Genomic DNA, 20581 nt, shown 5'->3' with positions numbered 1-20581 from the left:
CTGTGAGGAGGAATGCTAGCGCAGTTCTGCAGTTCCACTGAGACCAGCCATCGAAGGTAACCAGGAGTTTGAAGGTGGAATTTCCTTTTCTTGCAGTCCTGGAGCCAGGAGCTAGCTTTTCATGGATTGTGATGAGGTGTTGGTTCTTTTTTATTTTTATTTGGAGACGGAGTCTTGCTCTGTCGCCAGGCTGGAGTGCAGTGGCGCAGTCTCGGCTGACTACAACCTTCGCCTCCCGGGTGCAAGTGATTCTCCTGCCTCAGCCTCCCGAGTAGCTGGGACTACAAGTGTGCACCACCATGCCTGGCTAAATTTTTTATTTTTTAGTAGAGACGGGGTTTCACCATGTTGGCCAGGATGGTCTCGATCTCTTGACCTCGTGATCCACCCACCTTGGCCTCTAATAGTGCTGGGATTACAGGCATGAGCCACTGCGCCTAGCCGAGGTGTTGGTTCTTTTAAAAATTTTTCAACTTGCTTTCCTGTCTCCCTGTCACTCTGGAAGGTGGGGGTAAGGGGTAGGAGGAGAGAGAGTAGGCTTAGTTCGCTGTGGTCCATCTTTGGCACTGGAGATGGGTGTGGCAGATACCTTTTGTGAGGAAGGAGCGTAGGGGCAGGGGAGAGAATCTGCCTATTGGTCTTGGTATAACTGGGCGTCTCCGCAGTCTGGCTGTGTTGACTTTCTGGATGATTTGTGAACGCATCCCCTGGCCCCTGAAGCCAATACCATCCTTACCTGGTTTGAAGTCTTTCAGAGTGCACCCAGCATCATCAGCTCCTGCAAGCAGAAAGGGCCTAAGGGAGCATGAACACACACTCGGTAGAAGTTAAGCCTGATTTTTTAAAATTAAAATTTAAATTTTTAATTTTTTAGGGAGTGAGTGAGCCCTAGAGAATTAAATTTAATTTCTCCATCATTTTTTTAAGGAGACAGGGTCTTGCTATGTTGTCCAGGCTGGTCTTGAACTCCTGGGCTCAAACGATTCTCCTGCCTCAGCCTCCCAAAGTGCTGGGATTACAGGTGTGAGCCACCCCGCTGTGCCCAACCCAGAAGTTTAGCCTGAGAGGGAGGCTCATTGCCCTGTGTCTACCCAAGGATGTGTGTGTGTGTGTGTCTGGAAGTGGAGAGTAGGAGTGAATGCATCTAATAAACTGGAGAGGATCTGGAGAGACGATGGTGGGGGCTGACTGTGGGGAGCACAAAAGCTGGGACTTTTGCAGAGGTGTGTTTGCTCCCAGGTGGCCAGAAGCCAGGAGTAGTAGAGAAGGTGGGTTTAGGCATGCTAGGTTATGCTTGCATTGCTGAGTACCTTGGGTATGATGGCCAGGAATGCTTTCCTCTGGGAATTGGGCTGATCTCCTGACAACCCTCCCCATTTTATACCCATTACATACTTATGTGATTCTTACCTATCAGGGAGGTCTTGGGGTCGTGTGTTGTAGAGCAGAGGCTCTGGGTCTGAGAATGGGCTGGTCAGCCAGAGGCTCCACCTCCCAGTGTGTTGGCTGCCTCAAGGATGCCATCCTTCTTTGCAGCTGCCAATCTTCACTGGTGTCTGTGCCTTGGCAGGATGTAGAGCCCTTCTCATGGGTGCTTCGCCTCTTTGGGGTCTTGAGAACAGATGGGCTTAATTTGAAGCAGATCTCCCTCTAGGACCCAGATCTGAAATACATATTAGACGACGACTACTGGTCTTGGCTTTTCTTCCTTATGTGTCTCTTTCTTCCTTTTATCTTCCCACTACTGTCAGGCACTGTGAGCAGCCGTTGCTGTCACACAGGTGGATCAGAACATGAAGAATGGAGCTAAATAGAACTGTCTGCATGCTGCTTTGATGTGCTCAGGCTCAGTTTCAGAGAAAAGGTGGATTGGAGCCTGTGATGGGGGCTCCTTTCCCCCCACCAGAGTGTGTAAAAGCAGGGAGGAACAGGTGGGAAGGCACTTTAGGAGTTGGGAGGGTATTAATTCCACCTCTTCTCTCCTTCCTCTGTACCCCGCCATTCCCTGTGAGTTGTCAAGGGCTAGAGAGATAACAAAGATCTTGCTTTCCACTATCGGGCAATGCACCCCTCGCTGGATTTTTCAGCTCCACTGACATTGTGAGGCAAATATTGTATAAAGCTTATTTTCTGACCTGAGGGAATTTATAAGCTATTGGAGAGACAGTATTTGTTAAACAAGTAGAGAATATCCAAGATCTTAACTGTGTTGGTTTATGGATCATCGATATATTTATAGTTCAGAACAAGAAAGTTGTATCTTATACAACCACAGAAAACTTTTCTTGGAGGAGGCAGGATTTTTCTGGTCTTTAAAGTTGGGCCAACTTTGTAGGGAAAAGAGAGGTGTTCACTCCAGTGTCAGACAATGATCTACCTTGGAAGGGTAGGTGTGGCAGAGCAGAGCCAGGGACCTGAGCTCTGGAAGTCCTGCCATTACATAGTTGATGTGAAGTGATGCAGTGAAGGTGGAGTTTTGTGGAAATCTCTCTTGTAGATAGATGAAAAGAGGATACTTTTGGAGAGGCCAGAGAAAGGCAGTGAGGAAGCCTGCTAAAGGGCATGGCAGGTCAGCAACAGGAGAGAGGAAGGGGGCGAGTCCTAGAGAATATTCCAGAGTAGACGAGGCAGGACTGACATGAAGGATGAACTTGAGGGGAAAGACAGAAGACGCCGACATTTCTGACCTGTGAGAACTGACCAATACTGACATGTTCTGTTTGCGAAGTACTTGGACTTTTCAAAGCACTTTTTCATTCAGCAAAGCGTTGTCTGGGCTCTTAGAGTTCATCTAATCTGGCTCCGTTTTATGGAAGGGGAGGTTGGGGAAGAAAAGGGAAGCGACTATTCCCAGCGCACACAGCTATTCAGTGGTGGAGCGGGACCCGCCATCTAGGCCTCTCCCTCCTAAGACAATTCTAAGACAACAGCAGCACGGAAGAGAGTGTGCAGTTGGCAGAAAGTCTGTCTGGCTGGATAACGTTAGGTGATAAACCAGTCTCTCTGAGAGCTGAGAGAAACTTACTCATCTTACTTTTTGTCCTCCACTCTTTCTTGCCCCATCCCTGTTTTCCATCTCTGCTCCACGCTCTTGTTGTCTGGTCTAATTAACTTCCTCTGTTGGAGCAGCTTCCCCTCTTGGGTAAACTCAGACATGACCACAGCAAAGCAGCGTGGAATCTTCTGTTAGGTCAGTGTTCCCTGAGATGGTGGCGGCACTCAGCCATCCGGGTCAGAAGCTGGAGTCCTTCTGGAGCCTTGCTCGCTTCTGCAGCTGGTCACCTCCCGAGTCCTTGTTTCTTACTAAAAGAGTGCTCGGTCCGCCCTGCTTGTCCCCGTTCTCACTGCCCCACACGGCGTGTCCTTGAAAGCAGTGACCCCTCACAGAGTGGGTTCTTGTGGTCTGCATCCTGACCCCCAGCTTCCCTGCAGATGCAGCTGCACTGGAGCCCCTGAAGACAAACCAGAGAAGTGCTGCATCCTGTGGGGCAGGAGGCTTTGCTTTGCCCAGGGCTGGGCTCCTGAATGAATTTTGGTGCAGCCTTAACGGCTGAGTTGTGCTGTGGAAGGTGCACAGCTGTGTCCAGGCACTCCTGGAAGAGGAAGTTGAGGTCATGAGGCTGAATTAGGCTTTGTGTGCTCCTTCTAGGTTCTCAGCATTTGTCTGGTCCTTTACTTGCTTTAGATCTCTGCCCTAGCCACTGTAGGCAGGAGCAGCTCTCTTCCAAGAGGTTCCCAAGGTAATAAACTTCATAGTCCCCTGAGTTTAGTCTGAATGGCCTTGGCCTTGGGGTCCATCCCAAGTTCCATAGCCAGCAGTTGGGTCCATGTCTCACATTTTCATCCTTGTCTCCTCTACACAACATTGCCACAGTCCACCCCCGTCCCCCCTCCCCACCTCCAGTCTGGTGCAATTGGGATTTAAGGAGGAAATGGACTACCTGTATAGTAGAGGAAGGAAGTTTGTGGCTGGCAAATTGTTATTTTATTTGGAAAGTCTATCCCATTCTCTCCCGCCACTCAGAGCAGCAGATTAAGTCAGATGTCGTTGAGCTGTCTCTCTTCCTAGCTATCTTGGATAAAATAGAGGTACAGGCTTCACCCTTCAGAAGCTTGCTGAGACAGTCTTATTTACTAACAACAACAAAACAAAAACCACTTCAAGCCCCCAAATCCCAACCACACAAGTCTCTATCTTTGCCTCTGACAACTCTCGTGTCTCTCTGGGTCTTGGACCCTCTGTGACTTAGTTAAAGCAGTGGTAACTTGGTAACTGTCTTGGGAGCACGCAGAGAGAGTCAAGCCTCATCTTGCCAAATTTTCCCAGAGTATGCATCCCTTCTTCATCTCCTCTGGGCCTTTTTCTTAGAAGAGCTGTGTCATGCTTTACTGATGGTAGATGCTGTCTGCATTGGAGATGAGTGGCTATAATCTTTACTGCCTTCAGGAGGACTGTGAAATCATTGACTTCCTTTATCTGCTTGGGTTTGAGATGAGCTAGCATCTACCAGTTTTAGCCTCTGGAGTCCCATGGCCTCGTAAGAAGGGAGTGTTCTGCTGGCACGAGCTGTGCGGGGGACAGTAGTCCTTGACCCTTTGTTCTTTTCACTCTGCCTTCCTCCTCTCAGTCGTTCACAGCTCAGGCAACCAGCTAAGTGAGGTGTAGACAGTTGTATCACCCTAGGGTAAGGAGCCCCAGACAGGGAGGGAATAAAGGCTTTCTGAATTCTTTCTTTCCTGCACTTTCAAAAGGCTAAGTGGTGCTCAAGTATGTTCCTTCACATCCCTGAGAGTAATGCTCAGGAATTCCCCCAAATTTGCCACTCTGAGACTTCCAAACAAGCTTCCTCCTGTTTCTGTCCTTCAGGATCTTAAATTGCTTTCTACTCTCCCCGCTCCCTCCACATTCCTCTGCTTTTCCTTTCATCATCTCCCTCATCTTCCCTTCCTTGCATCCTGGGGTCTAATTGATTTCTCTATCGCACAAGTTGTTCAATGTTGATCTCTAAGTGAATGAACATTCATAAGGACCTCTTTTTACACAAAGGCAAACTAGCTCTCTTCCACATAAACATAGGATGGGCCCAGTGCATGTCTTATTAGGAAAGGTGCTAATCATTGCATAGATTAGGAACTTCTAAGTTCTTAACCTTGGGGAAAAAGAAGATGGTTTAAAAAATGGCATCTTCTCCTGTAGGATGTTGATGTTTATTTAGTATGACTCATCTGTAGATCAGGGCCGCCTTCCATGTTCCTAGGATAAGAACTGGATATTGAAGGGTCACTGCTCTTCTCTCTCCCCAGGTCCTTAGAAGAAGCATCATAGGGTCCCTTTACAGGAGATAAGCTGGTATGTCTGTATCCCAGCAATCCCCAAAGAAGCTGAAATGCTGCATTCCTACCATGTAATGTTTCGGTTACAGCATTTAAGCCTGAGTCCTTGCTCACAACAGCTATCAGATAACAGCTTAGTATAGGAGGTTAAAGATCCACAAAAATTCACTCTGATAGTTAAAAATATCACTGTGATTCTGCTTGTAGTGAACTGTGGTTTGGGGAGATGATGGGTCAGAATTGTTTGGATTCCTGAGCTGTTCTGTATCCTTGATAAAGCTTGGATGGTCAGAGCCCCGACTGGGGGGTTTTGATGTGACTAGCAGGAGGGACAAAGAGCAGGTCAGGCAGGGCCCAGCTGTCTCTTCTTTCTGTGAGTGTTCTTTATTCCCCAGAGATGACTCCATGGGGATGAAAGTGGTAGTTTTCTATCTTCCTGTTCTGCAGGAGAACTTACTACAACCTCATGAAATCAGATGTGTTATCTTACTTCTCAGTTTAAGGGGCTCCAAAAGACTTGATTTCCATTTTTTCTTTCAATATATTTGTCTGAAATGTTATTCACGACTCCATTTACCCCTGGGACTGCAAATATAGTATATGTCCCCTGGAAACACTTTTGTTCTAACCAGAATGGAGGACGGTAGGACATGAATCTCATTTGATCTGGGCCCTGTGTTTTGTCAGCTAAACTCAGAATCACATTTGCTCACCAGTTGACTCATATTGAACCTTTCCTCAGGTCTTTTTCACTAATAACCATCTTTATCCTGTTGTCTTACAGTATTTTTCTAAGCTTCAGTGTAAAATTACATATTTTACCCTTTAAAAATTTCATCTTGCCGTATTTAACCTATGGTTTCAGTTTGTGGAGGCTTTTCTCTCTGATGATATCTAGTATATTAATTATCCCTCCCAATTAATTTATCATAAGCATATTTGATAATTGTGTCTTATCCAAGTCAGTGATAAAAAGGGTAACCATAATGGGATCTAGAACAAATGGGAAAAGAAAGGAATATTACAGGCTAACATCTCTGATGGATATAGATGCAAAAATCCTTAACAGAACACTAGCAAATAGAATTCAACAGCACACATTGAGTCTAATAAGACAAAGGTCCAGTATCCAGCATCTATAAGTAACTTAAACAAATTTACAAGGAAAAAAAAATCCCATTTTTAAAAAGTGGGCAAAGTACATGAACAGACACTTTTCAAAAGAAAACATACATGTGGCCAACAAGCATATGAAAAAAAGCTCAGCATCACCGATCATTAGAGAAATGCAAATCAAAACCACGGTGTGATACCATCTCACACCAGTCAGAATGGCTGTTATTAAAAAGCCAAAAAATTACAGGTGCTGGCAAGGTTGTAGAGAAAAAGGAATATTTATGTAGTGTTGGTGGGAGTGTAAATTAGTTCAACCATTGTGGAAGACAGTGTTGCGATTCCTCAAAGACCTAAAAACAGAAATATCATTCCACCCAGCAATCCCATTACTGGGTATATACCCAAAGGAATATAAATAATTTGATTATAAGATGCCAGGTGCAGTGGCTCATGCCTGTAATTCCAGCACTTTGGGAGGCCGAGGCAGGCAGATCACTTGAGGTCAGGAGTTCAAGACCAGCCTGGCCAACATGGCGAAACCCTGTCTCTACTAAAAATATATATATATATAAAATAGCTGTGTGCGGAGCTGCGCACCTGTAGTCCTAGCTACTTGGGAGGCTGAGGCAGGAGAATTGCTTGAATCTGAGAAGTGGTGGCTGCAGCGAGCCAAGATTGTGCCACTGCACTCCAGCCTGGGTGACAAAGCAAGAACCTGTCTCCAAAAAAAAAAAAAAAAAAATTGTTTGATTATAAAGATACATGCATATGTATATTCATTCCAACACTATTCACAATAGCAAAGACATGGAATCAACCTAATGCCCATCACAGTAGACTGGTTAAAGAAAATGTGGTACATATACACCATAGAATACTATGCAGCCATAAAAAAAGAATGAAATCATGTCCTTTGCAGAAACATGGATGGAGCTGGAGGCCACTATCCTTAGCAAACTAATGCAGGAGCAGAAAACCAAATACCACTTGTTCTCACTTATAAGTGGGAGCTAAACATTGAGTACACATGGACACATAGAGGGGAAGAACAGGCACCAAGGCCTACTTGAGGGTAAAGGGTGGAAGGAGGGGGAGGATCAGGAAAAATACTAATGAGTACTAGGCTTAACACCTGGGTGATGAAATAATCTGTACAACAAGCCCCCATGACACAAGTTTACCTGTATAAGAAACCTGCACATGCACCCCTGAACTTAAAAGTTAAATTTTTTAAAAAAGAGGCTGGGCATGGTGGCTCACACCTGTAATCCCAGCACTTTGGGAGGCCGAGGTGGGCAGATCACGAGGTCAGGAGATCGAGACCATCCTGGTTAACACGGTGAAACCCTGCCTCTACTGAAAATACAAAAAATTAGCTGGGCGTGGTGGCACATGCCTATAGTCTCAGCTACTCGGGAGCCTGAAGCAGGAGAATTGCTTGAACCCAGGAGGCGCAGGTAGCAGTGAGCCGAGATCACGCCACTGCACTCCAGCCTGGGCGACAGAGCGAGACTCCATCTCAAAAAAAAAAAAAATAAAAGCAGGAGAATGAATTTGAACAGTGGCCTCAAGTCAAAAAAAAGAAGAAAAAGGGTTCATGTACCATGATCAAATGGGATTTATCCCTGGGATGCAAGGATGGTATATTACTCCATTCTCATGCTGCTATAAAGAACTGCCCGAGACTGGGTAATTTAGAAAAGAAAGAGGTTTAATTGACTCACAGTTCCACATGTCTTGGAGGCCTCAGGAAACTTACAATCATGGTGGAAGGCACCTCTTCACAGGGTGGCAGGAGAGAGAATGAGTGTAAGCAGGGGAAATGCCAGGCACTTAGAAAACCATCAGATCTCATGAGCTTCACTCACTATCATGAGAACAGGATGGGGGAAATGGCCCCCATGATCTAATCACTTCCCATTGGATCCCTCCCATGACACCTGGGGATTATGGGAACTACAAAATGAGATTTGGGTGGCGACACAGCCAAACCATACCAGATGGCTCAACATATTCAAATCAATAAATGTGATAAAACAGATGGGATGTGCCTAAACTTCTAGGAGTTCCAGAGTTCCTCTTCCTGGTTGATATTGATTCATTTCATAGCACTGTTTGGACCCAGCTGTCCCGAGTTACCAGTCCATCCAGCTGCCAGTGTATCTCTGATTTTTTTTTTTTTTTACAAGATCAAGAGAGATTTTTCTGAAGTCCAGATAAATTATGTCCCTGACATTCTTTGCCATATGTATGTGCATATGTGTGTATTTAAATTTATGATATATATTATATACAAATATATATTGTGTAAATATATATGGCTACTGCTTTTTAAGTCCCCAATCTGTTATTTATGGGTCACTTACTAGCTATTGCTGAGTGTTTTACATGTATTATCTATTTTATTCTCTACAATAATTATATAATAACCTCATTAACTAAAAGTAATGATGTTTCTTGATGTAATTTGTACTTAATCTCCAGGGATCAATGCTTCCTTCTCTGAGTTCTTGTCACTTTTTATATGTTCTTTTCTGGAGTTTTGCCTATGATATTGATTAAGAAATATTTTTTGAGCACTTGCTATGTACAAAGAAAGTACTGCATTACAGCCTGTTGGAAATTCAAATATGAATATGCTCAGAAGAGATTACACGTAATTAAAAATGTAAGGGAATGAATAATAGCTTGGTGGGGAAAGGAGGAAAAACAAAAGAACAGTCCTGAGTGTGAATGGAATGCCGAAACTAGCCCACCTGCAGAGTTTAGAAGCCATGGGGATGGTACAGTCCACGTTAGATTCTCATCTCAGAGGTAGGTAGAAAGTATCCAGTTGGCTGACAGTTTTAAATCCTATCTCAGTACCTTGTTGGAGTGGCTCTGTGAGTTTGAGGTCAAGGAGGCAGGTTTCGGGAAAGAGTCCACTTTTGAAATCTTTTCTTTAAAAAAATGTTGTTAAACGTTCAGTTATAAGATAAATAAATCCTGGGAATCTAATGTACAACATAGTGACTATAGTTAATACTGTATTGTTTACTTGAAATTTGCCAAGAGAGTAAGTCTTAAGTATCCTCACCTCTCCCCATCACATACACAAAATGATAACTGTGTATGGTAATAATGAATGTGTAAACTTGATTGTGATAATCGTTTCACAGTGTATTAGTATATCTAATTATGCTGTACATCTTTAGTATATATAACTTTTATCAATCATAACTCATAAAGTTGGAAAAAATTGAGAAATTATTTAAAATAGATAGAATATCTATTTTTATATGTATAGTTTAAGTGACCCACCACCTAGCTTAAGAAAGAAAACACTACCATTAACTTTAAAATCTCCTGTGTCCTTACCAATAATTGATTTAATTTAAGAAGATAAAGGTATGTTGAATGGTAGAAAAATAGTTCGCAAGTTTGAGACCAGCCTGGGCAACATGGCAAAATCCCATCTCTACAAAACATAAAAAAATTAGCAGGGTGTGGTGGTGCACACCTGTAGTCCCAGCTACTTGGGAGGCTGCAGTGGGAGGATTGCTTCAGCCTGGGCGGCAGAGGTTGCAGTGAGCCAAGATCTTGCCACTGTATTCCAGCCTGGGCAATAGAGCCAGACCTTGTCTCAAAAACAAAACAAAACAAAAAAATCTACAATAGCAACAGTGTAGAATATGTAGAATTTAGTAAAAAGGAAAAAAATTGCTAACATGATTATTGCTTGGTATAAATTTCTTTTTCACTTGCATATGTCTTTACATAGTTATAGCTTTATTATGCATAATTAGCATTGTCTCCCATGCTGATAAAGTCTTTGTAATTGCCATTTAAAGTTAGTTTTTTTTTTTTTGAGACAGGATCTCCCTGTGTCTCCTGGGCTAGAGTGCAGTGGCGTGATCACTGCTCATTGCAGCCTCTGTCTTCTAGGCTCATGTGATCCTCCCACTTCAACCTCCTGTGTAGCTGGGACTACAGGCTTGTACTAATTTTTTCTTAATTTTTTTTTATTTTTAGTAGAGACGAAGTCTCTATGTTGCCCAGGCTGGTCTTGAACTCCTGGTCTCAAGAGATCCTCCCACGTTGGCCTCCCAAAGTGCTGGGATTACTGGTGTGAGCCACTGTGCCCAGCTAGTTAAATTTTAAATAAAAAAACCTGTGTTGTAAATTCAGAAAGGTACAAAAAGATATACAGTGAAAAGCAAGTTTTCCTCCCACCCTCTTTTCTCCTTAGAACCCATTGCTGCTACCAGTTTGTGGTTTATAGTAGTCTCTTAAATTTTTAAAATTTAATTTAGTTAATTTTTTTTTTTTTTGAGGCTGAGTCTCTGTTGCCCAGGCTGGAATGCAGTGACACGATCTCAGCTCATTGCAATGTCTGCCTCCTGGTTTCAGGCAATTCTCGTGCCTCGACGTCCTAAGTAGCTGGAATTAAGGCATGCGCCATCATGCCTGGCTAATTTTTGTATTTTTAGTAGAGATGGGGTTTCACCATGTTGGCCAGGCTGGTCTCGAACTCCTGACCTCAAGTGATCCACCCACCTGGCCTCCCAAAGTGCTGGGATTACAGACGTTGAGCCACTGCACCCAGCCATAGTCATCTCTTACAATGGCTGCACAATAGTCCATCTAGTGCAGTGTTTCAGACTAAGGGCCATAATCCATTTTTGGGTCAGGAAATCAGTTTAGTGGGGCTGTATATACTTTGTTTTCTTAATTTCCTAATAACATAGATTAGGATTGAAAATAGCAGAGAGCATCACATATAGTAAAGATAGTGTTGTTTTGAGAAACCTTTTTGGTTCAGTTTTTTACACACACGCAGATACACACACCCTCTCACACATGCGTGTGCTAGATTACAATGTAAACTATTCTTTATTGGGTTGTTGCAGTTTAAAAAAATACTAATCTAGGAATGACTGATATGGAGGTTGTTTCTAATTTTTAAAATTATTATAAATAATGCTGGAAACAGACATTTATTCTGCATACTTAGGAATTTTCTCTTAGGATACTCTCCCTGAGTGAGGCTACTGAGTCAAAGTCTATGAGCATTTTAATTGATGAGTTACTTTCCAAAAGCCATATCCTATTTACTAGTTAATAAATGTCATCTGTGCTTTGTTTAGCATAGGTTATTTTAATTTTAACACAGACTGTTTTCTATGGGTAATATATGTGATATATATCTTTTTAACAGGGATGATTTATTAATTTTACCCTCAAGTAATATAAAGTGAACATTTCCCTTTTTACGAAATATTCTTCAACAGCAGTGATTCTCATTCTGGAGGCAACTTTTCTTGGGGGTAGGGTAAATACTTGAGTGCTTCCCAAACTTGAGTCAGTCTTACCTACCTTTATGATTTTCTCCTATAACCACGTACTATATGTACTTTTATTTACTTACTTTTAAATTTGGCTTTTTAAAAACTTTTTACTTTTAAATAATTTTAGACTTAGAGAAAAGTTGCAATGGCAGTACAAATTCTCCTAATCTTGTGTAACTACAGTACAGTGATCAAAACTAAAATTGATACTGATATAGACTTAGTTGGGATTTCACCAGTTTTTCCTATGAAACTCCTTTTTCTATTCCAGGATGGAATCCAGGATCCCATGTTGCATTTAGTTGCTGCGTCTCCTTAGTCTCCTCTAATCTGTGACAGTTCCTCAGTCTGTCCTTGTTTTTCATGACCCAGGCCCTTTTGCGGAGTACTGATCAGGTATTTTGTAGATTATCCCTTAGGTTGGGTTTACTTGATGTTTTCTCATAATTAGATTAAGGTCATGGATTTGGGAAGAGCACCACAGAGGTGAAATGCCCTTCTCAGCGCATGGTATTGGGGCACATGGTGTCAATATGTCTTATTGCATGTAGTGTTAACATTGATCACTTGATTAAGGTGATATCTGCCAATTTCTCCACTGTGAGGTTAACTATTTCTGCCTTTGTAATTAATAAATATTCTGGGAGAGATACTTTGAGGTTACACAAATATCCCATTTTTCCTTAAACTCTTTTTTTTTTTTGAGACAGGGTCTCACTCTGTCACCCAGGCTCTGGAGTGCAGTGGCTTGATCATGGCTCCCTGCAGCCTTGACCTCCTGCTGGGCTCAAGTGATCTTCCCACCTCAGCCTCAAAAGTAGCCAGGCCCACAGGTGTGTGCCACCACACCTGGCTAAGTTTTTTATTTTTTGTAGAGTTAGGGGTTTTGCCACGTTGCCCAGGCTGGTCTCAAACTCCTGAGCTCAAGCAATCTTCCCGTCTTGGCCTCTCAGATTGTTGGGATTACAGACGTGAGCCACCAAGCCTGGCCTCTCCTTAAACTTCTACCTGCTATAAAACAATACTAAAAGCAAATAGAAAATATAACTTCTTTAGTATTGATATAATAATGAGATTGGTAATAATGAGGTTAGTAGCTGGCTATCTTTGTTCTTCTATACATTAAGATAATATAAAAGTTTAAAAAATTTTAAAAATGTTTGTCCATATACCACTTATAATCATCTTGTATACACACCCCACCTTGGAAACTCTGGACTACTGTGAGGTGTTAAGCATCAAGTGGTCTAGGTTCTGTGGTGACACTGTTAATACCCTTTTTAGTTGGATCAATTAGTTGGTTTTATTAGTTCATTCATTTAAAAATTTATTAATTGTACTTGGTACACAGCCCTAAGCTAGAATTCAGAGTTAAGACACAGTTCTGTCTCTAAAGAACATTACGGCTAGCAGGAGAAATAAGCTGAATGAGCCTTGGTGCAGTCACACAAGGCAGTGGGGCATGGCTGGCGCTGGAGTGGCAGCCTGTTCTGAGGAGTACTGGGAGTAGGGCTAGAGAATCAGTCTAGCCAGGGAGAATGAGGGGAGCTAGGATTGAGGAGGTGGACACAGTCTGGGCTCACACTTCCCATAGCCTTGCCCAGATCTTACTCTGAGGGGTACTTCTTTCCCAGGCTCAAGGTATTTTCCTGGGTAGATCATAGAAAAGCAGCTTGAGTCCACATTCCTCTTAATCCCCTATCTCTTCCCTTTCCCTCCACTTTGCACCTTGCCTCCCCAGTCCTGAAGCTTTTAATCATGATACGTTAAGGTCATTGTTGAACTCAGAGTTGTGAGCCAGCTAAGCTTGGAAAGCCTATTACTATTATTCGAGACAGAGTCTTGCTCTGTTGCCCACTGGTGTGAGTACAGTGGTGTGATCTCGGCTCACTGCAACCTCCACCTTCTGGGTTCAAGTGATTCTCCCACCTTAGCCTCCTGAGTAGCTGGGATTACGGGCGCCTGCCACCATGCCTGGCTAGTTTGTGTATTTTTAGTAGAGACGAGTTTTGCCGTATTGCCCAGGCTTGTCTCAAACTCCTGACCTCAAGTGATCCGCCCGCCTTGGCCTCCCAAAGTGCTGGGATTATAGGCGTGAGCCACCACACCCGGCCAGAAAGCCTATTCTAGAAGGATAAAATGGTGCTTTCCTAGGGGTCTAGGGTATTGCTTCCTTGGTCCACTCTTTCCTGGCCCCAAGCCTATGTTTATGTGGCCCAGTGTTAAAATGCTCCGGCTTAATGAGGAACAGCAGTCAGGGGCCTGTGGATTTGAGAGATTTCAGATAATTGGCTCATATATGAACGTTATCACAGAGACTCTAAGAAACTGGAGCAAGCCATGAGTACCTGTGTCGTGAGTACCTGGACGTCGAGCTTTATACGGAGGATTGTGAGCTGAGCAGAGGTGAACTAGGGCTGGATGGTTATCAGACTGAAGGAGAAGGGGCACAACCCAGCGTGAAGGTGTGTGCTAGCTGCTTCACCGCAGGGCTGTGGGGTCTAGGTGAATTATAGGCTGAATTCCACACTTCTCTGGTTCAGAGTCTTAAGGTCGTCAGGGGTTGGGTGGTGGTGGTAGGAGAGGCAGGGAGAATTAGGTCAGGAGTAAGGACCTGGGAAAACTTCCTATCATAAAACACTAGGACTTGAACACAGAATGGGTATTTCTCTACCTTCCTAGGAAGTCTGCAAGCAAAATTTGTGTGGCAGCGGCCAACACTATGGAGGTCCTGCCAGATGTGACTTTCAGGTGGAGGGGGCCCAGGATTGCCATCTGGAGGGAGATTTGTTTTGTTGATCTGAAGGCCCTCATAGCACCCAGGTAGAGACTGCTTGATTTGCAGTAGACAGATTGTCTTCCAAGAGAACTTAGGTATTGTCAGGTGTTCAATATCTGCTTTGTAAAGGCAACTCTGTCTCAGACTTAGGGGTAGGGGTGAGTCTGAGCAAGGACCTCAGCAGGAGCCTCAGTTCTCTTCCAAGTACTTCCCAGGCCATTTCCTAATTTCTCCATCCTGTAATTCAGTACATTTCTTCTCTGTCCAGCCCTCCTTAGGCAGGAAGCCTGAATCTCCCATTTTTTGCTTCCAAAAAAGGCTACTTTTCATTGGTGATGGTCCTCTGTCTGACCTCAAAGCCCCAAGCCCGGGGTTCTGCTGAGAGTTGGATAAAGACTGTAGCCCCTGAAAGCAAGAAGTCTTTCTGTTGCTTTGGACTTACTCAGAAAGCAGTAGGTCTGGCTGACTGCAGTAGAACGATGCAGTAGGACAGTCAAGCCGAAGGATGCTTGAACAGCTAGTCCAGCCCTCTCATGTGGAGGAAAAAGCAAAGGCCCTAAGGGAGACAGGGACTTGCCCAGGATTTTACCATTCCAGAAAGCTGGAAGCCAGGACTGGGCTCCAGCCTGCTAGTTGTCTACTACTGAATTTTAAAAGCTTCCCTCCTTAGCACATTGCCATTCACAGGCAGAAGAGGAAAATTATAAAACTCTTAAGGGCTCTTCCATAAATGGCAGCTAGAACCCAGTGTAGGAGGATTGGTGGAAGGGAGCATGTTTGATTCCCCATTTTGTTTTTTTGTTTTTTTTTTTTTTGAGACACAGTTTTGCTCTTGTCACCCAGGCTGGAGTGCAGTGATGTGATGATGTCTCACTGCAGCCTTAACCTCCCAGGCTCAAGCGATCCTCCCACTTCAGCCTCCTGAGTAACTGAGACCACAGGCATGTGCCACTATGCCCAGCCAATTTTTAAAAATTATTTGTAGAGATGGGGTTTCCTTATGTTGCCCAGGCTGGTCTTGAACTCCTGGGCTCAAGCAGTTCTCCTGCCCCAGCCTCCCAAAGTGCTGGGATTACAGGTGTGAGCCACTGTACTTGACCTGATCACCCATTAATTTGGTAGAACTGGATGTTTTCAGTGGGAATACCACTGGACCCCAGTCTGGTGGGCATTAGGAACTAGGCTTCCCAGAGTCATTTGAAATTAGACATCTCCTAGGCATTTCAAGATCCAACCAATAATATTGAAACAACAGCCCATTTTACTTGAATTTCTTTGATCCCAAAGTAAGGAGTGACTTTAAAAGACTTACTCTGTTCCTATGTTTTCAGGTTCAGAATTTCAGTTGTCTTTAAAGAGACAAGAAAGTACTATAAACCCCTCTAGTGACCTAATCTGGAATCCGATCATCATTTACATATATGTATTTTCTTGTGCAATGTAGGGCCATCCATTCAAATTCCCTCACCTTAGAGAGGATATAGCTGTTTCTGTTGTTTGTTTGGAGAGTCTTTTCAATGATTCATTTATCTCACAGGCACTCATTGCACACATTGAATGAAATACTAAAGTGGGGCCGGGCGCAGTGGCTCACGCCTCTAATCCCAGCACTTTGGGAGGCCGAGGCGGATCACGAGGTCAGGAGATCAAGACCATCCTGGCTAACAAGGTGAAACCCCGTCTCTACTAAAAAATATAAAAAATTAGCCGGGCGTGGTTGCGGGTGCCTGTAGTCCCAGCTACTCGGGTGGCTGAGGCAGGAGAATGGCATGAAAACGGGAGGTGGAGTTTGCAGTGAGCCGAGATCACACCACTGCACTCCAGCCTGGGTGACAGAGCGAGACTCCATCTCAAAAAAAAAACAAAAAAAAAAACAAAAAAAAGACTAAAATGGATACACCTCGAGGAGCTCAGGTCTGTGGGGGAGACAGGTGTGCAAGTAACAGTGATAAAGTGATATCAACACTATAATAAAGGCATCTTTAAACTGCTGTTGATTTGCAGAAGAGACAAACAGATTCTGTCAGGAGATTGAAAAATAGTTTACAGAGGAGGTGATAACTGAGTTGGACCTTGAAGGCAGTAAGATTTTGTTAGTGGGGGAAGGAGAGGCATTCAGATAAAGGTAACAGCATGAGCCATAGAGGGAGGGAGAGGAAAATGCAGGCAGTGTTCAAAGAACCAGGCAGTGTCCTGTGGTTGTGCCTGTAATGGGGTGGTTGGTAGCAGGGGAGGTGTGGGCAAGAGATGAAGCCAGAGGATTTCAGATTTGGGTGGGAGCGTAGGCCAGAAGAGGGAACGCTGGATGTATTCACACTGCTGTTGCTGTTGTTTAGACCTTCATTTTTCCTCCAGACCGTAGTGTTGAAAATTCTTTTTAGTAATAGAACCCCTGTTTTCTGAACTTTTTACACCCATCTCCCAATTATAAAATGTAAGACTTTTTTTTTTTTTTTAAGTAAAAATGTATTTTTTTTACAATCATAGTGGCCTGCACCATGGTGGGGAGAGGAGGCGTTTTGTCCTCGGAGCTGCTGGCCTGAGAGAACCTTGTCATCGTGGGAGCTGGGCCATTCCTACACAGTGCTCTGGCAATGACCTGATGGTGGTAGAGGCCTGTGAGTGGGCACTAGTAATGGAAGCAGCTATAAAACCCTGGAGGGCAGCCGCAGGAGAGTGACCAGGAAAGTTCTGGGAAACAAACCACAAGGAGACTTTACAGGAATTTTTGGTTGTGCCCACAGGCAAGGCACATGAGGAAAAGAAATGTAATTATAGTTTGTGAGTCTATGAAAAGAGGCAATGAGTGACATGAAATAGCTGCTCTAAGTTTCTTCTTCCTGTTGGACAGGAAGAAATGGGGTTTTATGCATTTTATTCAGCAGATATTTATTGAGTGCCAGCTGTGAGCTGGGCCCTGCACTTAGTGCAGGGAATATTGGTGGTTAGCAAAATAGTCAAAGTTCGTATCCTAAGGAACTCATGAGGGAAGACTGAGATTAAGCAGATAACTGTACGAATGCATAATTACACAGCATGGTGAGTGCTCTGAAGGATAAGTATGGGAACCTCATTTAGACTGGACGATTGTGAAAGTCAAGAGACAGGAAAGTCAAGGTGAGGCAAGGTGAGTAAGAACTATCCAGGCAAAGACTGCTTGGGAGGGGAGTGTCCCGGCAACGGGAAACAACCTGGAAAAAATATGACACTTCGGGGGAACTAAAAGCAGTTGTATGTGGCCGGTGCACAGTCAGGGAAGGGCAGGAAATGTGCTGAAAGAAGGCAGGAGGAGAATCACGCTGGACCTTGTAGGTCCTGGTAAGAAGTTAGATTTTATCCTAAGTGTAGTGGGAAGTCAATGAAGTGTGTTAAGCAGGAAATGACCTGATCTGGTGTAAAACAAGGTGATTCAGACAGCTCTAATGGTTTTGTGAGGGGAGAGTGGAAGCTGGGGCAATTAGGAGGTTTTTGCAATAATTCAGTTGAGAGATGGGTAGCATCAGAGGTGAAGAAAAGTGGACCGATAAAAGATATATTTTGGAAGTAGAATTGTTTGCAGTTGGGAAATGGATTGGATGTGGGGAAAAAGAAAAAGGGAGAGTCGAGGATGTCTCCAAGGTTTCTGGCACACGTATGCTTGCAGGCCTCTCAGCAGACAGCAGAGAGCTTATATAAGGTTGTCAGATCCTTATCCTTCAGAAAGGTCAGGTAGGATTGGTCTGAATCCAGCCTTGCAGAGGCAGTGGCGGGATTCAACTGTCCCTGGCTCTGCCCAGTTCCAGGAGTATGGACACAGTAGCATCACCCAAGCAGGCATTCCAGTTATCTCACTAATGGGGCCCTTCCTTTGTCCCTTCCTCCAGGACAAGGCCCTAAGGAGCCTCCATAACTCCAGCATGCCACTAGGGGGAGCATGGCCCGCATTCTGGGTCTGGTTTGGAGGGCTTTTTAAGTTTGGATTCCTTCAGGAACTGACTTGTATCAGCTCTAGTACTCAGTCCTGACCCCTTGTCCCTCATACTGCTTAAAAGAATGCCTAGCATATGGTAGGGGCTCAATAAGTGTTAATTGGTGTTACTACTGTATTATTAATATTATCTTATTGTAGATAGGGGTGGAATCACCTCTTCTTTCTCAGGATGGAGACTGGGCAAGTGGAATGTGCATTTTGAGCATCAGGAGGAGAGCAGAGGGATGCCTTTTGGAAAAGGAAGAGGCGGAATTTTAGTGATTTGATGATACTGCGTTTGCCCTTCTATCTTGTCTTTCTTTGTAGACTTGGGATTCTTCAGCTGGGGCTTGCGTGAGGTTGGGGATTTATAGTGGGTGATTAAGTTCACTCCCTTTGAAGCTCTGATTGCTTCACTAAAGCAGTAGTGCCCCCCATTTAGGATTTGTGCCATTCTGTCATTTCCTGTTGGATTTTATAGCACTTCTCCTACCTTAACTTCTGGTATATATTTACCTTTTAAACTCAAGTCAATTAGAATCTTGTTTTGAGAATGTTGTGATATGCTGGAAATTAATGAAAAAAAAAAAAAAACCACGAGATTCTGCATAGGATGCATTACAGATTCTATCAGGCTGTGTGTGGTGGTACACACCTATATTCCCAGGTACTCAGGAGGCCGAGGTGGGAGGATTGCTTGAGCTCAGGAGTTCAAGACCAGCCTGGGCAACATAGTAAGACCTCATGCCAATAAATAAATAAATAAATAACATCAGGACCTTTAGCACTGTTTTTGGGAGCAACATTGGAAAATATCCTTCTTAAGCCTCAGTGTCCTCATCCTGGGGAGGGTATTAACTGTCCCAGTGTTTTTTGTTGGTTTTTGGTGAGGAGTTGCTGAGAGGAGCGAAGTTCTTAGTTCAGTGCCTGACTTGAGAGTGCTTTCAAGGACAGCATCTCTTCCGATGTTCAGCCCCAGCCCTGTCAGTAGACTCTGCAGGTGAAAAGGGGGAAGTCACGTGACTTGCCCAGTGGCACGTGGCCCGTTACTGGTAGAGTCAGGCACTGCCAAGGTCTTCTGACCCCTGGTGCTATTGCAACCACTGTGCTTAATGTACTCAAGAGAGTTGAAAGGCTTGGGGATTGTTTCTAGGTTTTATTTCCTGGTTCCGTGACCTGGGGCAAGTAATTTTACTTGTTGTAGAATTGTTTTTAAAAAATATGTTAAATTAGTATAATAATGCCAGCCCTAACTTTCAGACTTGTCATGTCGAACAGATGAGCCAAGATTTTGAGAGTAGTTTAGGAAAGTGTAAGGTCATACATAGCTGTGGGGTAGGGCTGGTGCATCGGGACATTTTATATCTCAGAGATGCTGTCTTAAGGTCTTTAGGCTGAAAGGATGGTAGTCAGTGTATCTCACCACAACTTAACAAGGATGCTCCACCTTCCCTTGGGATCCCAGTATTATCTCATAACCGGTTATCAAAAAGTTGACAGTTTTTGAAATCACGTGGCAATATACTTTAGTGGAAAGTGTGCTGGACTAGGGGGAACTTGGCTGATTTCTTCTCTTAGTTCTTTGACTGCCTAACTGTATAAGTGCAGATCAAATGTTTAATCTCTCTGAGTCTCAGTTTTTCCATCTATAAAATGGCCATAAGGCCAGTATGCTGGCTTACGCCTGTAATTTCGGTACTTTGGGAGGCTGAGGCAGGAGGATTGCATGAAGACAGGAGTTCAAAACCAGCCTGGGCAACATAGTGAGACCCTGTCTCTATAAAAATAAAAATTAAAAAAGTAGCCAGGCATGGTGGTGCATGCCTGTAGTCCCAGCTACTTCAGAGGCTGAGGCAGGAGGGTCACATGAGCCAAGGAGTTTGATGATGTAGTGAGCTATGATTGCACCACTGCACTCCAGCTTGGGCAACGGAGCAAGATCCTGTCTCTAAAAGAAATTTAAAAAGATAATAAATAAACTTGAAAAAATGGTCATAAAAATATCTGTGCAGTGTATTTCAAAAGGTTATGAGGATCAAACAAAATGATACATGTAAAAAGAATGTTACAAAGCAG

At 43.8% G+C, this 20581-nt stretch overlaps 1 protein-coding gene across 2 annotated transcripts in view; it reads left to right on the top strand.

The window, feature by feature from the left end:
* DENND2B (DENN domain containing 2B) overlaps positions 1–20581 on the top strand; it is a 176296-nt gene that overhangs the window by 38036 nt on the left and 117679 nt on the right. The gene's annotated exons all lie outside the window — the stretch shown is intronic.

The sequence above is a fragment of the Papio anubis genome, chromosome 12 (assembly GCF_008728515.1).
Source record: "Papio anubis isolate 15944 chromosome 12, Panubis1.0, whole genome shotgun sequence".
In the NCBI taxonomy this organism is placed as follows: Eukaryota; Metazoa; Chordata; class Mammalia; order Primates; family Cercopithecidae; genus Papio; species Papio anubis.
Note: the sequence above shows the minus strand (reverse complement) of the source record. Positions and strands in the feature narration are given on the sequence as shown.